The sequence below is a fragment of the Pithys albifrons genome, chromosome 2 (genome assembly GCF_047495875.1).
Source record: "Pithys albifrons albifrons isolate INPA30051 chromosome 2, PitAlb_v1, whole genome shotgun sequence".
NCBI lineage: Eukaryota > Metazoa > Chordata > Aves > Passeriformes > Thamnophilidae > Pithys > Pithys albifrons.
The window spans coordinates 48,651,879-48,675,896 of record NC_092459.1 but is presented as its reverse complement, the minus strand read 5'-3'; the positions used below and the strand labels follow the sequence as shown (position 1 = coordinate 48,675,896).

Here is a 24,018-nt window from a genome sequence, read left to right as displayed (position 1 = left end):
GTTTCTGCTGAATACAGACATTGCTGTTTGAACTTTATTTTCCCACAAGAGTCAGCTAATGAAAACAATTTTTAAAGAATCAGCATATCTTCCACTGGTAATCTAAAGGATCTCCAAAGTGTCTGAGGGCACACATGAGTCAAAACTTCAGATTTTCATTTATCTTTCTATTCTGCCCTACAACTTCATGCTATGCTCTCAATTAATTTCAAGCTATTATATGAGGATATAATGAGTAGTTTACTAATATATTTACAGAATAGATGGACATAATACAATTAACATTATATGGAGCTGTATTTACAAAATCACCAAATTAACACAACTCTATCAAATATTCTTGGCTTTGGACATAATTTTTACATGGCAATATTTTTCATTAAAGTGCTTGCTGCTATCTGGTGCCCATGTATTTTTTTACAGCTTCTCTTCAGACTTGGTGGCTTTCTGCAAGCATATGGGAAATAGCAGATTTCTAGCCTTTTCCATGTTACTACCATTTTCCAGTGAACTTGGCCTTATCTTTCAGTCATAAATTACTTATCAACATCCCACACGCAGTTCCTCATAGGCCAATTTCTTATTTATTACCAATTACATCAGCAGTTCCAAGTGATGCATTTTCATTTTTTAATACTTTTCAAGAAACAGCATTAGATGTATTTATTTTTGCATTAAGGAATTTTCTGGGTGAAGTTCAAAGCATTTCATGATTCTGCCCCAAGATTATAAAAGTTTGATAAATTTGTCTTATTTGGGAAATAAGACAAGGGTTAGTCACTCACTGAATCAATTCAGATTATCTAAATGATTCTATGATTGCTTTCCTCACTATTGATCAGTGATTTTTCTTCAACTTTTAGTAATCTTAAAGCACTCACCGCCTTGCCACCTCCATAGCTAGCAACAGCTTAACTACTCTTCCCATACATTTAATTTTTATTTGAAATAGTCCCCTAACGTTCATTCAATACACAGTTCTGGGAAAGGTTATTTCCCAATCTTTTGTAAATACTATTCCTCTTGAATGACAAAATATCATTCCTTTCACCAGAGTACTTTTTGTGTGCTTTGACTGCCAAGGCAGGAGAACTGACATTACCAAGAAACTGACCATAGCCTAAAAAATTGTCACAGAAAGCAAAAATAATTCAATTAGCAAATACTACAGTAGTACCTTATACTTACAATTTGCAGTATTATCTGCTTTCTCACAGTCTGGGTGGCATGGCTGGTACACATCAGCTGTGATACACTCCTCTGCCTTACCACCACAGCAAGGAAACGCTGTCACAGGCAACTCTTGTCTCTGGACTGCATCACCTTGGGTACCACACACACACACACACACACACACACACACACACACACACACACACAATGGTCCAGCAACAGTGATGTTACGAAATTTCCTTTTACATTAAAGAAAGAAACCAATGAACAGAGTTTGATCAACAACAAATATGAAATCACACTTTCAGGGAAAAATTAGCTACGTCTATTGTGCCAGAGGTGTAAGATCACCAAATATTTTTGGCGAAACATGGGAAAAGACAAATACCACACAGTTCAGATAAGAATAAATCTACTGAAATAACTTCTGGACATGACAAAGAGGAACAAGAATTTGGCTAAATCATACTAAAGTTATCATTGAGTTTAGTATTTATATTTCTCTAAAACTTAATACTTATAGACCATAGAAACCACCACTGGTACTTGCTTCAGAAGAAAGTGGTATAAAAACCACCAAACCCAAACAACCCTACTCAGCAATTTGCACCAAGGAAAAAAGTAGAGTAATGAAAATGTTGGGGGAATCACCTAGATTTTAAACTAAGAACATCTGCCTTTTGCAGAGACAAGCTTTAAACCTGTACTAAGCAATCCATTAGGACATAATCTACTTAAGTCTCAGGATATAAGCAGGTAGTATTTTTGGGGGGTAATGTTTCACAAGTGCCACTGCTCTCAGCTCCCTACCCCAGCATCAAAGGATACATGAATTCTTTGAATAACAGCGGTTGCCACCCCCCATACTGTGCCAAATATGTGAAAGGAAAAAAGACTGTACACGTTGGATTCCTTTAAAGACAGAATAGGTCATGGAGAGGAAAACTGCATGCCATGATCAACACTTAAGCAGTCAGAACCAAAACAACCATAATGTGACTCATTTGTATTTTACATGATAGGTTGGTGTTTATAAGAAAGTGCAGCAGGCAGTAGTTGCAGTCAATGTGCTTGAGGCATTACCTTCAGTAGCATTATTTGGTTATTTTTAGGATGGCAACCCAGATAAGTGGCATTAAGGGGCATCATAAGCCTCTGCTAAGTTACTCTACAGATGGCAGTATATATGCAAATATACAGCAATTAGCAGGTGCTCTTACATTGGGGTCTGGATGAATACAAAGATTTACAGTTTATTCTTTTCTCAAAATGAGCAATACATAGGACTCAGACCCCATTTTATGAAACAGAACAATAAGCCATTGAGTCAAGGCTGGCTAAGTATAATCTACATAACTAAAATAAGACTATTAAATCCTTATTAGCATATTAGCACTTCAGTTACCCAAGTATCAGATTTCTTTCAAGAAGATGTAAAGGAAAAGACACAGTACTGACGATAAGCCGGTTTGCTTTTCTTGTAAAAAGTGTCCCCATGTTCAAAATTTAAGACATGAAAAATGCTCAGAGGAGAAAATATTTATTGTCTAAAAATTATGTTTAAAGCTTTTTTCCTAACAAAATCAAGACATAGCAAGAAACCAAATTTTTATAAGGAAATAAAAAGGAGTCAGCATGATAGGTGCAGTTAAACTCCTAAGTATTGTCATCTCTTAAGTATTTAAACAGGAAGTTAAAACCAAATTGAACAGCCATTTGACTTTTTCATCTTTTAGGATGTCTACCCTGTTCCTCCTTTCCCCATGCATCTGTGTAAGGGTACTGTAAGTCTGCATGATGGGGTGTACCTCACTGCATTCTGACAGGTTCTTTGTAGGACTACCTACAACATAAGTGTTTTAAATACAGACTTAAACAATGAAAACACAGATGTTGACCTTCTGCTGTTGCTGGGGTATGGGAACTTTCCATTTCACCTCCTTTTTCTCTTGCACACTTTCCTGATGCCACATACCTCCTTCTACTCTCAGCTATTGCCAATAGCTAACAATTTTCTTTCTGTAACTTTCATGCTTCATTTTACCCTCTTTCTATAAGGAGTTTACTATATGACAAATATTTCCATAAAGTGACCACATTCCATTTTCCTTGGGAACAGACCATCTTTGTTGAGGACAGGCATGGAAAATGGTAACAATTGTAGTAAAGTGAATGTAACAAGTTTAAATACAGGAAGTAAAAATACTGAAAAGTTGAGGGATCCAGAATAATAGATTTAACTTCACAGAGTCTACTTTTATTTTTGAATTATATATGACATAGATCTTAAAAAACATGCAGAATACATCGAACAGTAGCAAGAGGCAAAAGTTTATTTGATTTTTACGGAAAGAAATGCCTCTAATCTTTCATCTAAATCCTTCAGTACTGTTTCAACACATAACCTAGAGTTCACAGAATGATCTGAAATAGTACATATGTTTTCTTTTGCATAAAAGGTTCATATAAAAGTCTGTACAGTTGCTTTTGAACTAATGGAAGTTTCCTGGTTTCATTCACACTCTATTCAGATTAATAAATTCTTTCAATAGGTTTAGAAAAGTGATTTAACTAGGCAATAGCTCTCCTTAATTTTTACAAAGTTTGCAACTTCTGCAGTTTCTAGCATGGGATAAGGGTAGACCTTGTCCTACTCCCCTGCTGTGGCATGAGCCACACATGAGAAGTTCAGCCTTGGTGCTCGGCTGCTGTGCACCTGCATCCAGTGAACCCCGCCAGTCTGGTCCACCTGCAGCTTCCTGCAAGTAGTTCTGATGACTCCGTGGGCCTGGGCAGCAACACAATCACATCCTAGACTCCTGCATGTCTACATTGATATATGATTTCTTCAGATGCTGCTGTGGTGGCTTTGGGTAGTCATGGATGTACAGGGGAAAAGAGAATCTGGACAAGCCAAGCACTCGATCCCTTCCTACAACATATGCTTCTCTCCAGTCTTGTTTTCTGGTATGAAACAGTTTGAAATTAACTGGTTATCACAAATCTGAACATAGACTGGATTGATTTCCTGCAGAATATCACATTTTTACTCAAGATGTCTCAAACTATTAAGCAATACTAAAGGATTTCAAATATCTAGAGTGCACTGATATAATAAACCTTTCAAAGGTATAAAAGATAAATAGCAACATAGCTAAGTTTCAGGACTTCAGTCTACTTCTATAAACAAAAAGCAACAATGGCTCTGCTTCATATACAAGGTGCAGGTTAAAAAAAAAAGAAAAAAAGGTGTTCACTGCTAGAGTCAGAGACCTGAATTAAAAATATGGGTTATGGAACATACCTAGTGATTTATGGAGCTGTTCCTTCTGTTCACTCTTTCAACCCAGTGCTGATGAAACATCCCTGTAATGCTCTTTCAATTTTCTAAAATGGAAGAAAACTAAACCAGTAAGTAGGTTTGATTAGTTTAAGCCATCTCAGCTAAAGCAGATCCCAGAAAAACTTGCCAACAGCCACACATGAGGTAAGGAAATAAGGAGAGCACAGAACAGGGAGTAAATGACAGAGCTAGGGCAGAGAAGCTGACCTTTTGGTGGCAAGCAGTACCCTAGATGGGCTCAGCTTAGCCTATACAGATAAAGACGCTAATCAGTTACGCTCATAATTTCATGTTTACCATAGACTACTAAGCACATAAACACATAATGCTGTTTTGATGCAAGGTAATCCATTAGATGGCATGTCCCAGAGCTAAAGCACAGAAATAGGGGGACGACAATCAGCATTGTGATTTGGACTTTATCCACACTCTGGTGGCTTATTCTTCTGCTTCCAAATTACTTTGAATTAACATGCTACAATAACAAATATTACACATAAAACATGAACCTCCAAGTTTGTACCCTTAGAAACACATAGAGCCTATATCAATGGTTATGGGGCAAAAAACCCCATGGTTACTGAGTAAGAAAGAAGTACCTATCCTGCAGAAATGTCAGGGATACAATTTAGGAGGTATAAAAATATGGACTTGATAAAAATGTTGTGTAACAGCTGTGAAATTACTTAAATCCATTTGCTTAAAAATAAAAGACAGATGTCAAAATTGAAAGAAAGTCCTTCTCTTGGCAGTTTAGATGCTAAGGTTAACTTCTGCAAACGTCTCTTAGTGTTACCATTTTCTTATGTTTAGTCCAGTAATTTCTTAGGCCAAAGATTATCTTGGAAGTTATTAAATTAAGAAGCAGCATTATATTACAAAAAAAAAGAGATGGAACACTTTTAAAATATGGAAACTTACTTGCAAATGCCACATATGCTGAATATATCACCTCCTCTGATGTCTGTGTTTTTCTTATTAAATAACTTTTTCTTGTGAAACAAATTAGACTACTACAATTGAAACTGCGAGTCCCCTTTCCTAAGGGCTAGGCTAATACTACTCACAAAAAAGGCATAAATAATAAAACAAATAAATTTTCTGTATATAGGCTCCCCTGTCCCATGTAGATGACCTTTTCTGTGCTAGATTGAACATTTAAACTCTTGTAGTAAAACACATTAAATTGCAGGCTGGGATATTAATGATAACCATAATGTCATGTCTGTGGGAATTGCTCAGAGACACTTGGTTTAAACAGAAATATTAGGATACTTTTAACACTCAAGTGTGTATTATTTTTGTTCTTTACAAACACTTTTTTCTTTAAGAAAGATTTCTAGTCTGGTGACAGGAAGATAAACACTGTGTTTGTCTCCTGTTCTGACCTGTGTATGAACAGGTCTTCTCTGTTTATTTCTCTTACTATAATGAGAAAGCAGAATGTAAAGGAAAAAAAGGAATAATTTGTTCATTAAATATGAATATATGAATGCTCCTGGACAGTGCTGAAAAGCTGCTTTGATATGGTGTCTGAGGTGTTGTTGCCATAAGCAAAAAAATCTTTTTAACCATGGAGATCTTGGTTTACTACATACCTTTGTGCAGTTCCTTTGTTCTACCGAAATAAGGAATTGGACATATGGCGTTCAAAAAGTCATGCAGAGACATTTTACTGTTATGATGAACCATCTTAAAGCAAAATTTCCTATCAATTATTATCTCTTACAACTATGTTTCTCTTCCAGTTGTGGAAAAGGGTTGATGCTTCAGCTTTCATCAAAATATAATGTCTCTTGTCCATTATGCAAACATAAAAGTGCTCAACAAACAAATCTTACAAGGGACTATTTTCATCTAGTTCTATGTTGTCAAATGGATTATGAGAGATATGCCTTGTTTCCATTTTTAACTTCAGCATACACAAACAGACAGTGCAATAATTATGTAAGTAATTATGTGATACCATAAAGAAATATTAATACATATAGAAAATGAGAAAAAAATGTAGATTTCATTAAAAGCCTATAATAAACTATGTTGCTGATAATAAAAATTATAATCTGAACAAAATTAGGAAAACCAGAAGGAAAAAAGATTAACAAGAGGTGAAAGATACATCAGAATGGTGATGAAGATGTGCAAAGAAAGGATAAACAGAATAATTGTATTACTCAGTTTTAGACACAATGCCTTGTTTCTTTTCATGAGATGCCTTCTGTAAATCATAGTTTTCTGTATTTCATCACATTTTTTTAATATCTAAGTTGAAATTCAAAATGCAATGAAAAAATCCCCAATTTATGCATTAAGCATTACAAATTAAAAGCTATTTGCAGATCAGTTGACCTACAATAATTTATGGACTCAGTCCTCAGGCAAACAAAAGAAAAACAACTGCATTTCAGCTTCAGAAAAACCAGTATCCTCCTAGGCTAAACTCAAACCACTATTAATAATGCCAACATTTTCTCTATCCTCAGCAGTAATATGAATTTTACTCTTTTTGAACTGCTCAAGAAATAAAATAGATCTATAGAAGAGGATAAGAAGATAATGATTTCTTTTAAGTCTACAAATAATCAACAGCCATCTGCCAATGCGATACTGCATTCTCGACTAGGAAAAAGCACACTTTCTCTCTCACCACAGAAAGCAGTTCCATATTTTAATACTTGAAGTTCAAATAAGTAAGTAGCATTGTTCCTCTGCGGCCACTTTCAAATGTTTTAATAGACCTTTCAACTAACTTGGCATTGTCTGCCTTTCATACCAAGTCTGACTAAAGGTCCTGCAGCCAAAGTAAACATGTTGTGTTTAACTGGAAAAGTTTGAAAAGAGAAATTTACAAGTTGACCATAAGTTGGAATGACTAAATTAGTGATGGGAAAATATTTTTTAGTCTTCTGTCACCTTTTCCAGGTTGAAGGTTGCCCTCCTTTCTCTCTCACTATAAATACACATACACATATACATACATGCAAAATTTAATTTGTTTTTTTGAAAAGAAAATGGAGAATATGAAACTGAGCCACAAAATTCCCAGCTTTTCACAGGCATTTAGAAGAAAAAGGATTTCAGGGAAAAAGCATTAAAGTTTTTCCAACAAGTATTTTTGAATGAAAAGTGTTTTTGTAAAAAAAGAAACACAGATTTTAAAACATTTTTAAGACTTCTTTCCATTTGTGGGTGGCAGAGGGAATGCAGTTACTGAGGAGTAAAATTACATTTTTCAACAGTTCATTACAACGACCATATCAATTTAATCTCCATCCACATAAAACCAACCAAATCTTGCATATAACTGCTTCCGCTTTTTCAAGGTACAACAGCTCATTTTTAACATTGCCTTAGAAGCACTGTACATTAGTGTTATACATTTCCCTTCAGCTAATCAGGAAGCTTTAACTAATTCATGACAGAGAGAAAATTATTCATAGATTAACTATAAGTTAATAGATTGAACTAGGTATGTAGTTGTAGCAGCACTATACAATTTGGATACTTCTTTTCACTTTTTTTTTTCTTTTTTAATCAATACCTACTTTTGTCAAATCTATACTCCACTGAAATAAGTCAGACTGGTATAAAACACAGCTGTAGTCAACATCAGAAATATCAAAGTTGTGACTGGTCCTCAAACAAGGCACATTCATAGTGTTTTCTGATCCTACCCATTTTCTGATATATAACTATACCTATGTAACTGCAACAGGTAGAAAAAGTAAAAAAGCCTTCAGGATCAATTAGTTTGGATTGTTTTAAAAAATAATTCTCATCAAATTCACTTCTGAGTCCCAAAACTTGTCTTTTAAAATACCTCTGTTTGATATAATAGAAGACACTATTCCTAACCCATGTTTGGAGGTTCCCACTGCCATAAAGCAGCCCCCAATTATTGTTTCTATCAGCAGATGACCATACATCTTCTAAAGATAAATTAAACTGTCTTCCTCTCGACCTTCTCTATGAAAGGAAAAACAAAGCACCATCATACTAGCCATGTGAACACCATCATACTAGTTTTCTGAACCATGTGAGCAGTCGGTACACTTCCATGGGACTGTTTGTGTGCTGCAAGCAGAACTTGTTCAGCTGAATCAGCAATTATAAACATGAGTCAGCTTTTGAGCTAAAGAAGGTGCCTCTTATACTATTATCTGGACTAGCCTTTTTAGGAGACAAAGACTAATACTACCTAATGTTACTTACACAAATATTGAGCTTTTCACATTGTCTACTGGGTAAAGCTGGGCTTTTGATATATTTACATTTCCAGAACACTAACACAAACTACATCTCTTTAAAATGAGGAAACACAACAGATCTAAAGTTCTTCATGGGAATGAGGCTCTGGGGTCTTTTTTGTTGGTGGTGTTATGTTTTTGTTTTCTCTCTTTTTTCTTTAAATTTATGTGAATCGGACTTATGGATACATTTTACCTTAATATATGGGGCTAAGGTAAAATCTCTTTTGATACAAAGGAAGTATTTATTTTCCATATAGAAGGGGACCTTTATTACATAAGGACTCTTGTCATCTCTTCAGTCTTTACAGTTTATAAAAATGCAGTAGCTCTGCTTTCTCAGAAAAAAAGTATTTCATATATAAGTTTATCTACAACAGATGTTCTCTGCTAAAAGGAAAATATCTGCTTTTCCAATGGGTGTGGAAGGATTTATCTTTCACTTTCTTTAAAATCACTCAATCACCAAGTGAAGTTCTAGGAACATACTGTAACAGACACCAAAGCTGTTCTCTCTGGAACCACAGCTTCATAGTATACTCCATAATTGTTTATGCATATTTCTTAAAAACCAACCATATTTTGCAGTTCAGAAGGAAGAAGTCTGTTCAAAATCATAAGCACACACAATAGGATTTCCAGCCTTCTCACTCATCGAGCTCCAAGCCACTTTCCTCATAGCATCCAACAGAGAATGGCTGCGTGGAAGAGGCTCCTGCCAAATCCAGTTTTGTGTGCTCTGGCATTTTGAAGGAAATAGTTTGGTGTAAAAGAAAAACTTCTTTTCCCTTTCCAGCAGCATTCTTTTTCCACCCTCCTTGTATTCTGCAATGGTAACAACTATTTCTTTTTACCGTAATTTGAAATTTTATTTTTAGGTGACCAGAACTGGCAGTTCTACACAGTCTGTTGGACACAGCAGTGATACATGTGCAGGCAGGTGCAAATAGACTCTGCTTACAGAGGGAGCTGGCTGCACACAAAGCTGCATTAGCATGGATGTCCCCTTGCTTATACATGAGCTGTGCTGTACCAGTCTAGGATGCTCACACAACTTTCAGTCAAGGCCTGCTTCACATCCAGCTGGGTTCTGTAGGACTGCAAGAGTCTGGTGCCAGCTGTTTAGATATGTCCAATGTGCTCAGAGGATCAAATATAAAAAATCAGGATTTGCTTTGTGTAGTTGGGCAGAGACATGAAATATGCTGATGAGCATCTTTCTGTAAAGCCGCAGCTGCTAGAGAAAAGACAACCTCCCAGCAATTCAAATGGAAGTATGATAAAACTTCACAGGTCAACTAGACATTAGCAATGGAAGATGCAATGTAGCACTTTTGAAGACTTAATTAATGACACTCAAGAGGAAAAGTACAACCTGCTACCACAGACTCAAATAGAAATTGGCATCTCAAATTTATTTGTGTACATTTGGCAAGTTGCAGAAAGAGTTTTATATTCACTCTTCTGGTCAAAAAAAGAGAGCTGCTTTGGTGTCAGCAGGACTTGCCAGATGCAAGTTCGGTCATGCATCTGTCAACAGAAACACTCTGAAACGCTTCACGTAGGTCATGTAGGCTCTGGGCTGCCAGGCTTGACAGCATTCCTTTGTTTTTTTTTCATATTTGCTGTCACAACCTTATTTCTACTTCAGCCTTTCCTGTTTAAAGTCATTTTCTAGCTTGAAAGACACACTTCAAACTAATTTAGGAGCTTATCCCAAGAGAAAAACTTCGTCAACATGGATAAAGATGGGATCCATCCAACAGACTCTACTTACAGACATCATGGACCAGTCTAGACATTTGCTCTAGTGAACATTATAGTCATGCTACTCATCATTTGCAAAGGAGATGGATGCCGTTCTGATGCATGACATACAAGTTAACTGAGCTCTAAATGTAAAAGCATTAATTAATATTTTTCAAAAGATAATTACAGTGTTTAAAATTATTTTGGAAAATAAGAAATTAAATACACTTGAAAAAGCAAAGATTTTGATGCACCTAAGAGTAAAGGCTCCAGAACAGTTCAAGGAATGTTCCTTTTCTGATAAGGAAAAAATGCTTCTCTTGAATTTGAAGAGAAACATATTAAGTAGAATTATTACAAAGCTTTGCTATAGCTTACCTAGATCTGATAGATATCTCTTGGGTGTCAATTAGTATAAAAGTTGAATTTTTAAGTCAGGAACTAGCTTAATTCAGAGATTAGAAATAAATGGTTATATATTTTCCATGTAATTTAATATTTTTGTCTGGATTAATTTTCACATCACTGTCCAAAAAGAATTAATATCTTGTAATTAAAACTTAATTTATGATTTTTATGTATGGCCTGAAAACAGTGTTGGAATCAAATACTGAAACTTAGGTGATGCTAGATAACTTTTCATCAACTTTTCATATATACAAAAGATGTCTTATGTAAAAAAGTATATTTTTAAACTATATTTGTGCAAGTCTGTTATCCAATTAGTCTGCTTAAATAAATATTCACAGCAACTCACATGCTGTATTCAAAAGACAGAATATATACCATATCCAAATAAGCAGGAAGATGACAGGATAAGAAATTTATCAAGACAAAAAGAAAGATATGAAAACAGAACCACTGAACTAATTATGAAAGCATTATGAGAGGAAGAAAGAGAGGAAGAGAGAGGGAGAGCAGTGTACTCAAAATAAGAAACTTAGAAAAATCAAGATCCTTTTGAGATATAGGAGAGGTCATGTGTCCAAAGTACCCATCTAGGATAGTTCCTGATTCTCTCAAATCAAAACAAGTTCATATAGCTCCTTGTATGCTAAAATAGCACTGCACAATATTCCACTGCAGGAAAAAAAACCATGGAAAAAAGAGAAAAGAAAAAGAAACTCCTGCCAAATATTTGGAAGATGTGATAACAGAGGGAGCTCTCCTATGTGATGCGAAGTAGGAATTCTGCTCCTGAGGATCAGGAGCAGTTTGTGAAGCAACCATAGTAACTCACAGCTAAATAAAGGCTAGGATGTTATGTCCTTAAAGATATGCTTTGGGCAGAAACAGAAGCTCCTGGGCAAGCTTCTTTGACAGTCGGAATGAATTATTGTAATGACCCAGTTTGGCTTTAGTCACTGAAAATATTTAAAATTATGTTTTGCTCAAGGGAGAATAAGCTGCAGACACATGTCAAGGCTCCAGAGAATTATTAGGAAACCTGGTAGTGATTACTGAGATAGCAAGAACACTTATCAGTCTCACAGAGTTGAAATAAATTTGAAGAAAACAAAGGACTGAGCAACTACAAGAAGAAACTTGAAACAAGTGGCATATAAAAGTATCCCTATTTGTTTCCTGCTGGAAGAAGTTCCTTTCAAGTTCACAGACATAAACAAAGACAAGTACCCTGAATTCCAAAGCTGACCTGATCGAGCAGAGAGCATTCTTGGACTGTCATCACAGAAGAAATATTTCATCACCAGACTGACTCACTCTGCAGGTTCTTGGAGCTAAGAGCCACAAAGCAGGTTTTTCATTTTGCATGCATACAGGCAAATGAATGGGAAATTTAAAAATTACTTTTTATTCAGTACATCCAGGCTAGCACTCAAACTCAGATGATCTTCAGTTCTGCTGAATAAAAAATATGCTATTTATAATGAAAATTCTGATCTTGGACAGCATGACAGAAATTATAACAACAAAATTATAAAATCCAAAGCCTTTGCCAAGGGTAGACTGTGATTCTGTCTGAAGTTTCAAGATTGCTGACTTTTGTCTCAGGTTTATATTTAGAGGAATGCATTTTAAAGTGAGTCAATGGGCAGACCAGCATCTTCTGCAGTCTAATACTAAATATCAAATTTTGTACATAGTGCTTTTGAAGACACATAAAATACGACTTAAGTTATACTCTAGTGAAATTTTTCATTTAAAAGCAGTGATTATATGTCAACATTGTCAGACACTTTGCTGCTAGAATACACTGTACAATGCAGCAGTTTTTTGCTGCCTAAAGCCTCTATTCTAGCCAGCATCAAAAATGTACTTCCTTTTCTGTCTGGGCCTCATTTTTCAAAAAAAGGACTCTCACCCTATTTATGTGGCTTGGCTCCACAGAACCCCTGAGGGATAGTACATGAGTAATAAGAGCTGACATAAGGAGCAGCAACAAATTCTGCCACCCATGCCATGTTGAATGGTATAGATAGAACACCCTAAATACTATGAGGAAGCATCAAATACACTGAGAAGTAGACAGCAAAGCTAAAGATATGGAAATTAGAAAGAAATGCATAGAAAGAATCACTGAAAGACAGAGATAAGCCTTCAATTCTAAATGTATTACTTGCATGTTTTATGTATGAAATTTCTAGTTAAAACCTAACTATCTTCTCTCTTTAGACCCACTTCCACAAGCTCAGAGGCTTCAGGAGAAGAAAACCTGCACCTCTAAAGGGAGTGAAAACACTTCCTGATGTGCTCTTGAAAAGAGGATAGCCTGAAAGCAAAACAGGCTTCCTTTGTTGCTTCCTTATGGTTTGCCATTTTGCAAACTTTGGAAAGCCAAGTGCTTTCAAGAACTGACAGGCTGACAAAAAATATAGCAGTATTAGCAGTAAAAGGAAAGGGGGATATTCTTAAAATCATATTCTATTATAAACTAATTATATTCTACTAAACAAATGCCAAAACTACTACCCAACATAACACTGAAGTACAAAGAAATAAAATTAGCCCCCCTATCTTCCACTGCCTAACTGTTCTACATATGAACTGTAATACAAATGTAGTCAGTTCTATGATCTCATTGTCTTCCATCAATGAACAACTGCCTTTTAGGGAGGCTTGACTAACATGTGGACAGCACTTGGCGTGATTTTTGGCTGGTTTTGCTGCAGGGAGTGGATGCTATTCATTATCAGCAGACATTAATGGCCAGATGCAAAGAGAGATGCAGGAATTACCAGAGCATTTGGTATTTAATAGTAATACATTGAATAAGTACATAAATAATGGAAGCAAAGAGCAGGGGAAAAAAACCCTTAAAAGGCCACAAAAATAACCACAAAAAAGGCTATCTAATTGTTACATTCCAATTACTTTGGGAGGTGAAGCCAAAGAGAGATTGCCTACACACATATGCAGTATTTTAAAACTCTGATCCTCTCTCTGCACTTACATGCAGTTTCTGAAAGCATCCCAAAAGGATGCACCTCAGAAGATATACTGATATTCCTAACCATTTTTATAGTCCTCTACAGATGATTCTGATATAAATATATATAGGAGGATACAAAATTAACTGCCCAATCAGCTCCAAAACATAAATATTATAGAAAGCTTTACCAAGTCCTCATATTTAATATGACAATAACTGAAATTTAGAGCAAACATTCTGTTCTAGACTAATAAAAATAAATGCCAGATTGGGAAAACAGAATTTAAAAAAACCCAGCTTTTCTCAACTTTGTTGTTGTTTTTTATACTCTGAAAGCAATAAAAACCCCTGTTCTTCAAGAAGAGCCAGGAACATTGCAATACTCACCTTTAACAGGTTCTCCAAATGCAAACTTTGTAAATGACTGGGATGAAGAAGAGAAGAAATCCCACTGGAAAGAGATGGCAAGCCTGAAGCTAGTTTAGATGTGAGTTTAAACTTTTCCAAAGCACTAGTTTCTTACTCTTAGAAACTATTTGGCCAGAGTATCTCAGAGGGATGCAGTTACCAGTAAGAAGATAAGAAGTGATCTTGCTTTAAATTACAGTACTATGAAGGACACTTCCCTGAAGGGAAGTTCTAGCCAGGTGGGGGGTTGGTCTCTTCTCCCAGGCACTCAGCAATAGGACAAGTGGGCATGGACTCAAGCTCTGCCAGGGGAAATTTAAGTTGGAGATCAGAAAAAATTTTTTCCAGAGAGAGTAATCAGGCATTGGAATGAGCTGCCCAGAGAGGTGGTGGATTCACCATTCCTGAAGGTTTTTAAACTGAGATTGGATGTGGCACTGAGTGCCAAGATCTAGTAAACGCACTGGAGTTGGACCAAGGGTTGGACTTGATGATCTCGGAGGTCTTTTCCAACCCAGTCGATTCTATGATTCTATGATTTGTATTCTTTGCCCTTTTTTTCTCATGAAGATTTCATTTTAATTCATGGTCATTGAGTGCTAATACACAGCACTTTCAACACCAGTTTTTGTAGGTCAAACACCTTTGAATAACAATATGAAATATTCAGTTTTAATAATAAATGTAAAGACTTTGAAAACAACTTTCCTTAAAACAAACCACAGATGCCCTGAATTGTAAAAGCATAAGAGGAAAGAGCTTAACCTGATGTTATAACAATCTTTGCTTCATCTTTATTGGAAAGTGTGAGGTTTCATTAAGACTGTGTTTTCAGATAAAATGTCTCAATTTTATTAGGCATTTTCGATCTCTAGAAACTGGTAAAGGTATTAAAATTATCCTATACCATTATTAAATAGTTTTTAAGGTTAACAGGAGATTGTTTCACATATCAAATAATTCTGTTCATGCTCCTGCCAGGACTGTTTTCCCAGCAGTGTTGACAATGCCTGTGTGACTAGCCTAAATATATTTTCTCTTAAAGTACCCACAAGCTAATAGGACACAAACAAACAAAAGCCCCTTTTCTAAACAACATGAGTGTCTCAGGTATTTAGAACTGCATGAAGGCCCTGAGGGAGAAGTCTGCCAGAAACTTAGCAGAGTTCACATAAACATCCTGCAGTCACCAGTACAGCCAAAGGCAGAACACACCTCTTAAACCCAATACAATTTATGTACACAGAACATGCCAGCAAAGACCTGGATTTAGACAGGTATAAAAAGGAACCAGGAGGAAATATTCCAGTATGTTAATTTTACTTTCACTTACTAATACGTAGGTAAGCAAATACATCCCACCATAGGTCTACAGACACAGGAGGCCTATTTTCTGAAACAATTAGCTCTCTCTGAATGACCTAATGTGCATTCTTGGTGACCTAATATTTCAACAGACAAACCATGTTAGGTTTATGTTCTGAAAAAAGATAAGTGTTTAAAGATGCGCAGCTTTATATAAAAATATTTCAAGCTGGTAAATGAAAAGGTTTCAATCAAAAAAATAAAATTCCAAATCTCATTCCTCTTAATTTCTACAAATTTGCAGATAAGATCTTCACAAAAATGTGAAATACCTTTTAAAAAAAAGAAAAATCTAGCATGCAGAATGAGATTGCAAATATAGATCTTTGCCTTGTTTCCAGTGTGGAAGTGGATTCTAATTGGATAAGCCATGCAATGGCAATAGAGACATTGAATTGACTCTACCAGATTTAACATCAAATGATGTGATGAAACTATCATAGATACCACATCAAATAACAGCATTCATTTTAGCCATAACTTCCAAGATTCTGCACTTTTATCTGGTTGAAAACTAATTTAGAGCAACCCTTTATTTTCTAATGTTAAAAAACACTACCCTAATCATTGTATGATACTTTTTATCTCTGTAGACATACAGTTTTACTAGCTCTCAAAATGGAATTTACAACAGCTTATCGGTGGACAACCTAGAGGTTCAACAAGAATTCCTCAAGGGAGATGTTGCATGAGATAACCATGTAATTCAGACTCCACATCACGATTTGGACTATGTGACAGAAAATTACTCTTTCCCTCATCCCATTTCCTATCCCCCTTCTGCTTTTGTATGCAGCAGAAATACGTTGGGCTCTTATCCATTACCTCTGTGGAGATCCTTCCTTATATCTCACCATCAATGGGTGCAGAAGTTACCTAACACCACCTCCAGCAGGAGTTCAATTTTCAGTTTTGTATTTTCACCACTTACTGCAGTAACAGCAGGGTCAGCAAGTATCACCACTGAAAACAGGATGACGTTTGGTCAGTTCATCTGAGTTTAGGAGTACCTGTCCTTCCAGTTATCCGCATATTTTTTGGTATCGGTACTTTGGGAAGTACCTATCTGCTCCGCATATGAGCCACTTTTGTATCTTTTGATCCTCTAAGCTTTGACTGTGAAAGCCTACTAATTGATCTACATAAAAAAAATATCACCCTTCACATTCATGTGATTTTCCTCCTATGAAATGCAGGAGACACTGAAGCTTGTGATTTGAGTCAGGTAATAAGGCAAGTGTCACCTATAAAACTTAGCATACCTGATGCATTTTCTCTATTAATAAAAGCTGCCATTGCATTAGCACTTTATTAAAAGCAAGTAATTATGACTCTCCTTTATGAAAATATAATGCCTCCAAAAATGCAATCTCAGCTAATTGAAACACAAACTAGTCCAGTTAATAATCCTTATGAATAATTAGGCGCCATGGACTCAAGCTTATTTTGCATAAGAGGGTATAAAAAATTACATAGAATCATAGAATTATTTAGGTTTCAAAAGACTTCTAATATCATCGAGTCCAGCCATTAACTCAGCATTGCCAAGTCCACCACTAAACTATGTCTCTAAGCACCACATGTACACGACTTTAAAACACCTCCAGGAATGGTGACTCAACCCCTTCTCTGGGGAACCTGTTCCAATGCTTGACAACCCTTTTGGTGAAGAAATTTTTCCTAATATCCAATCTAAACCTCCTATGGTTCAACTTGAGGCCATTTCCTCTTGTTGTATCACTTTTTACTTGGAAAAAGACACTGGAACTTGCTTCGCTACATCTTCTTTTCAGATAGCTGTAGAGAGCAATAAGGTCCCCTCAAGCCTTCTTCTCTCCAGGTTAAAAAACTTGAGTTTCCTTAGCTACTCCTCATAGCACTTGCATCCCCAATGCATATGCATCCATCAAAAGAATTTTCCTAGTTTTCAATTTAAATAAATTAAAACAAAAGAGCAACATTTAAAATGCCAGACTTAATAAAACAAAGAAATCCCTTCTTTTTAAAGTGAACTCAGACAACTTTTATTTGTTCTGGTTGTAAAAGTCTGGATTTTCTCCCCTCAACCTTTGGCACCTGTTTTTAAACATGGTAGTTTAAAAACAACTCTGTGCCAATTGTCCAAACCACAGCAGGTAGTACAGTCTATGAATGAAACTATTCAGCAGGCTGACTACATGCCCCAGTGGGTACGCTTGAAAAAGTAGCTCAGTTACATCTATTTTTCACCAACTATTTGGAAGATTCCCCTAATTATGGATACCAAAGGAAGCTGCATGAACTTTTTCACCTTTGGGAAAGAAGGAGTGGTTCCAACCCTTATTTTACCATGGTTTCTACTCTATTTGCTGTGGTGCAGGACAGTCTGACAGCAGGCACAGAGGTAGAACAAGACATTAAATAATCTCATAAAAGTAAGAGAAAAATAGAGCATGAATTAAACAAAAAGAAACCACATAAAAATACTCCTCCCTGGGAAAATATGACTATTTAGCATTTTTACGTTTTTATGTGCATGTCCTTTTTAAACAAAAACATCATGAACTTATTAAAATAGAAAGAACACTTGCAGTAATTTCTAAAGACAAATTACATATTTCATGCGTTTAAAATTCATTTAACACACCCTATGAAATGATAGACACCTACAGAAAACAAGGTTCCCTCCTCCCATCACTCCCAGGAATGTCTGATTGCATTTTAATCCAAATCAAATTCTTATAGAAAAGGTTCATAAACCATTATATTGATACAACTGGGAGTGAAGGCAACATCAGTCAAAAGGCTGCACAAAGTGCACAAAGTTAACTGAATACTTCCACTTTTCCTCCCCATGCAAGTCCTGCCAGATGCAAGTCCTGCCATCATCTGCATATTTAAACTTTTAAATAGAACTAGTGAAAATACATAAATTATTTTAATATATTTTAATAAATACATATATTAATTGATATATTTAAACACACTACTTAATCAGAAAAGCATTTGTGGGAGAAAGGATGAATACTAATATATAAAACCAGCTTTGTGTTTTCAGTATCTTGAAAGTGCTCAGCTTTCAATTAAAGTCACACATTTGATATGAGTTTCAAATTAACACATTCATTTGAACAATATTTGTTGTTTTTCCTTGCAGAGGGAGAAATAAAAATAAGGGAGGAATAAGGCCAGGCCAGCAGCACACCCAAGGTACAGGAAAACATTTATTCTAACACCAGTACTTCTGTTTGGTATCTTTTACTCTATTACCAGAAATTCTCTAAGATGGGTGAAGATTATCCTGTCTTTATACAAGCAAAATGAATGCAGTCATAAACAATGTAATGTTGTAAGAAAGCATTCATTAATAATAGTATCTGACTCTGAGGATCTTATCATCAGAAATTCATGTTAGTCTTAAAGCTTTCTCTATAAACCATGTGAAACATGTCTCCTTTTGAGGTTTCAGCATGGTTATTCAATTTCTCTGCAAATTAACTCAGACAGAACACAACTATAAATATTTAACTGGGTGTCATCTATTTAAATATACTGCTATACTAAATAGAGCTCTTGTGATCAACAGTTACCTGAGCTGAACAGAACAAACTGGTCAGCAGTCAGTTTTGCAGTGCCAGAATAAACACAGACCATCTTTCCATTACTACTTGAAAGGAGGACATTTATTCAACCACAATTACAAGTGTTAAAAGTATAAGGACTTTAAATCTATAAAAAGACTAGTACAGGACTGCAGGAGTAACAGAGTTTGTTTTGGTTTGTTTGTTTAAAGAGAATTCATTATTATATCTCAACATATGGATACAGATAGGACTGCACAGCCCTACAGATCACCTCAACAAGTCTTTCAATTACAAAAGACAACATGCATTCTAAAACTCAAAAGAAATCTTATTTTTCAATTAGCAAGGTACATATTTTCTTCACTAACTTGTTTTCTAGTCCTGTGCAGTCCAAGCTGCTAGTGTTGGAACAGAAATTACCCTCCACGTAAATACGAAGTTATAATACATACAAAATAAAAAACAACAAAAAAGAAACAAACATAAAACCACCCAGATTTTCCACAGCTATCAAGCTGACAATTCTTCCCACTTCCTATTCCTTTGGGTTCATTTCACTGCAAGCAGTAAGAAGCTGAAACCCCTCTGTATTAGTTTTCCCCATCATGTACAGCAGAACATTGTTCCTCTGCACTCCCATTGAGAGCTTACCTGGCTGCTATCATCAGAGCATGAAAACATTTCTCACCATTGTGTGACAGGAAGGGAGAGAGGACAGTTTTAAACCATGGAGTTGAGGTGATTTAAGAGTTTCCAGAGTGTCATAAAGCACACCACAAACAGGAAACCCAATTATTCCTTTAATTTCACAGCAAGCTTTCAAACATGTTGTGGAAATTCTTAAGCATCTTTCTTTGAAAGCTTAAAACTGGAGACTGGATAATTCATTCACCAGAAATGATGCTAGAAGCTGTTGGAGTCCTTTGTAAAACAGCAGCTACTATGAGTTTTGGGTATAAACATTTTAATAGAGGAAAACTTTGTCACAGATTTCAGTCTTCAAAGTCTTCAAAGTTACTTCAAGAGATAAGAAAATCAAAACCAACATCAGGAAGCAGTAGTAATGGATCCTAAGCCAGAAGCAGCAAAATAATTGGGTCCTCTTGTTAAGAGTGTTTTGATTTTATACTGTCAATAACAAGTTTCTCACAATTTTTCAGGCTACTTTTTAAACAAAAGGAAAAATCTCCCACCAGCACATTCCTGCCTCTTTCTTCACAGTTGAAATTACCTACCCAAACGAAAGGAGAAAACACTCCTACACACACACCAGGTTCCTTGCATACCAATTAACATAAAGAGTAACTATAATCCTGAAAAAAATCAGGATTAAGACTAAGGGCCAATTATCTAAAATAAGACAATTCTAAGTTAAAGCTGTGAGCTATTATTTTAAAAGAACTCAGTTCTTTCAAACTAAGCACATGGTTTGTGCTTAGATGGTACAAAAATCTAGATCACATACTCTAAGTCAAAACAATAAATCTAAGTGAATTCACACTGAAAATACTCAGCATCAAAACATACTTGGCCAGTTCCCAACTACTGAAAGGATCTAGCCCAATCTCTACTGGAGTTTTGCTTTACAGCGTTCTCTTTTTGAGAAGTGCATGAGAGGGACTGGTTGCTTCTTTCATTACAATTTATGCTTAATTAAGATGTTCCTCATTTCTTCCGCATAAGCAGTTGCTTGTTTTGGGACTCATTCAAATCACTTTTGAGTAACTTGCAGGATTGTGGTGAAAGCAAATTTTATTTCCCAAATCAGTGTCACATCCACGTTACACGTTTTCACTGACTATGTGGGAGGAAGACACCAAAGAAACATGGGGTTTCAGAAAGTATGTCTAAGTGCATGCTTTCCAACAACATTCCACAACAATCTGAACATCCAGTCATCAAATAAGATGAAACACTGCAGACTGCTGCAAATGGCTTTGACTTCAGTATCTAATTCATGTGATCCAGAGAGATTCTGAGTCTTTTTGCTGCAGTTAAGCTTAGGGCTTAAGTATCATGACTACCTTTACATGGGAAGATGCAGCCAATACACAACTGAAAAGCAAGTTTTGGAGTAGTGGAATGGATCTAATTTTATTCCTGACTATTACCATTGTGGGACAGGAGGGTGCAAAGACACCTCCATTTGTAAGCAAGGACAACTTTCTAAATCCATAGCCATAAAACAAAAGCATCTGAAGGTTTATATTTTGAAAACAGATTTGTGAATAACCTTTCTTATTTAAAATGTACCACTATTGTAAATAGGCAAATGTGTCTATTGCATGTATTTTTACATGTGCAAATATATGCTGAAGCACACCCTTCATATGCACACTTATTGCTAAATGCATGTTAGTGCTCTGCCAGTATGAAATATCCCCAGCAACAAGGAAAACATACAAAAGCAGTGAGCTCCAGTTCTACCTCAATTTCTCATACCCACAAAACACAAAACCTCAAACCAAAGAAGTGGCATAAGATAGCACAATAGGGTGGAGTTAATCACAAGGACAACGGGTTTGCCTGTATATACCTTTTGACCCCACAATCATCCCTATTTATGCAGAGACACACAGAGATTATTCACCTTCCTGCCCAGGAGCCAAGCAGGAAGTGAGACTGCTGGGCAAATATTAGTGCACATTATTGATGCTTTTGTAGCATAAGTGTGCCTGCTTTGGGGGTATTTATGAATTAGGCGAGAAATTAGCATGAAACTGTGTGTGCATAAAACCGTCGCCTGCTGTTCTTAACTTTCTTAACCAAATATTGTCAAATTAGCAACAACCACACTTCCCACTGAGTGTTGTATATTTAAATGCTTTAAAAAAATCAAAAGCTATTTTTGAATTTATATGAACCAAAAAAGGGGCTGGAGTTGGGTTTCTTCAAGGAGGAAATAAACTTTATGCCCATATATTTGCTACCTCTGTCAAAAGGTAGCAATCCACTCATCACTGGATTCTCATTTGAGTTTATAGAGACTGTTTTTTAAATAAAGCAACTTGAGAAGTTACACAAAAAACTGGAGGACAGAGCTTCCTTCTCCTAAAAGGAACTGGATGCACATACGAAGAGTAGAAATGCCACCTGAGATGTGCAAATATTATCTGAAAATCACTGACCAGATAAGGCTTACAAGCTTAACGGAGAAAGCAGGCTTCAGTCTGAAGACCCCAAAAGGGTTTATTTACAAAAATAGAACATAATGTTGTTTACAGGATGCCTAGGAAGGAGAATAGAAGAAAAGAACTGTTCAACAATGCATTAAATAAATTACTGCAAGAGCCTAAGTTAAAACATTAAACCAGTCCTCTAGTAGGCAAAGGTATTAGCACAATTGTAAGCAGAACAGACTTGATGGTCCATTGGTCTCTTTCAGTACAGTAACTTGTGTTCTAGGATATTTGCCTTAATACATAAAAGCCAAAAAAGCTGAAGAATGTGGAATTAAACAAAGACACAAAGCAGGTAAAAATCAGCCCATGTTAACCTGCCATTCCACAGGGTAGCTGCACAGTTCAGAGCCACCAGTTCAGTCTTTTGGTTGGAATGGTAACAGATGTCCCTTCCATACCCACCTTCCATGAGAACTGACAGTAGTAGTATTAGAATTCCTATCACTCCTATGACACTGAATTCCACATACCAATATAAAACAACTCTGCAATTGGCAAAGGAGTTTTAATCCATTAATAATTTATATGAAGGTATTTTTGCTGAAAGCAAAGTGTACTATATATTTAGTTCTACAGTTTCATCCTAAGTCAGAAAAGCTTGTTTCTTGTCTCTTACTGTGCCCTTCAATTTTAAATGACATTTCAGACTCACAAACAATTCAAGGACTGAAAATTACTTCCTATTTAGTACCGAACATTAGTAAAAGTGATGCTGAAACGTTGTAAGATTAATTAAAAATTTCTAAGGTTTATTCAAAATAAGAAGTCACAATCTGTGGATACAGTCCATGAAGCAAGACTGGTTTAACAAAATCTCTGAACAGCTAAAACCATTAAGTTTGAATCAACAGTAGTTTAAATTTACTGAACTGAAACCCCAAAATATCAGCCTTTATAACACTTGCAAATTCAAGCAGTAAGGATTTCAGCATATTTGTTACAACTGGTCACAATGAAGTTCTCATTCTGTAAGGTAACTTTGCACTTCAAGACTTCGTAACACAGAAACATTATATGCATTATATACGCAGTACTGTACCTCCAGCATCAAAACTGAAGTCTAGAAATACTATGTGAAGATAACATCTCCTAAAATAATAACTGCTTCAAAGTAATCAGGTTCTCACACGACTCCCTTATTAACACTTTGATTGATTCTAAGTTCTTCATTTGCATCCCAATGAACAATTACTCACATAAGTAGTCTCTACAAACTTTAGAGGAGTTACTCCTGAAAGTAACAGCTCACCAAAGTCCAGAATGTATAGACCTTAAAACACAGAGAAATTTAAACGAAGCACTTCAAATTACTAACCTTACTTACTAGTTCATTCTTTTTCCCAAGTACCTTTTCCCAATTACCTTTATCAATTCTAAAAATAGAAGGGCCATAACATTTTAGAAAAAATAAGCTATGAGCAATAAAATCTCATAAACAATAAGAAATCCAAGGAAAGAAGTAGAAGAAAAAAATAACAAAAAAAAAACCCTTTATAGAATCTAGGATGACTGCCCAAAATAGCTCCCCCCACCCCTAAAAAACACACTTATACACACACAGATAATTACTGCTTACTGATTTCAGGGGAGGAGCTTA

General features: G+C 35.8%; 1 protein-coding gene across 1 annotated transcript in view; it reads right to left on the bottom strand.

Annotated features, from left to right (window-relative positions):
* NT5DC1 (5'-nucleotidase domain containing 1) overlaps positions 1-24,018 on the bottom strand; it is a 130,452-nt gene that overhangs the window by 82,566 nt on the left and 23,868 nt on the right. The gene's annotated exons all lie outside the window — the stretch shown is intronic.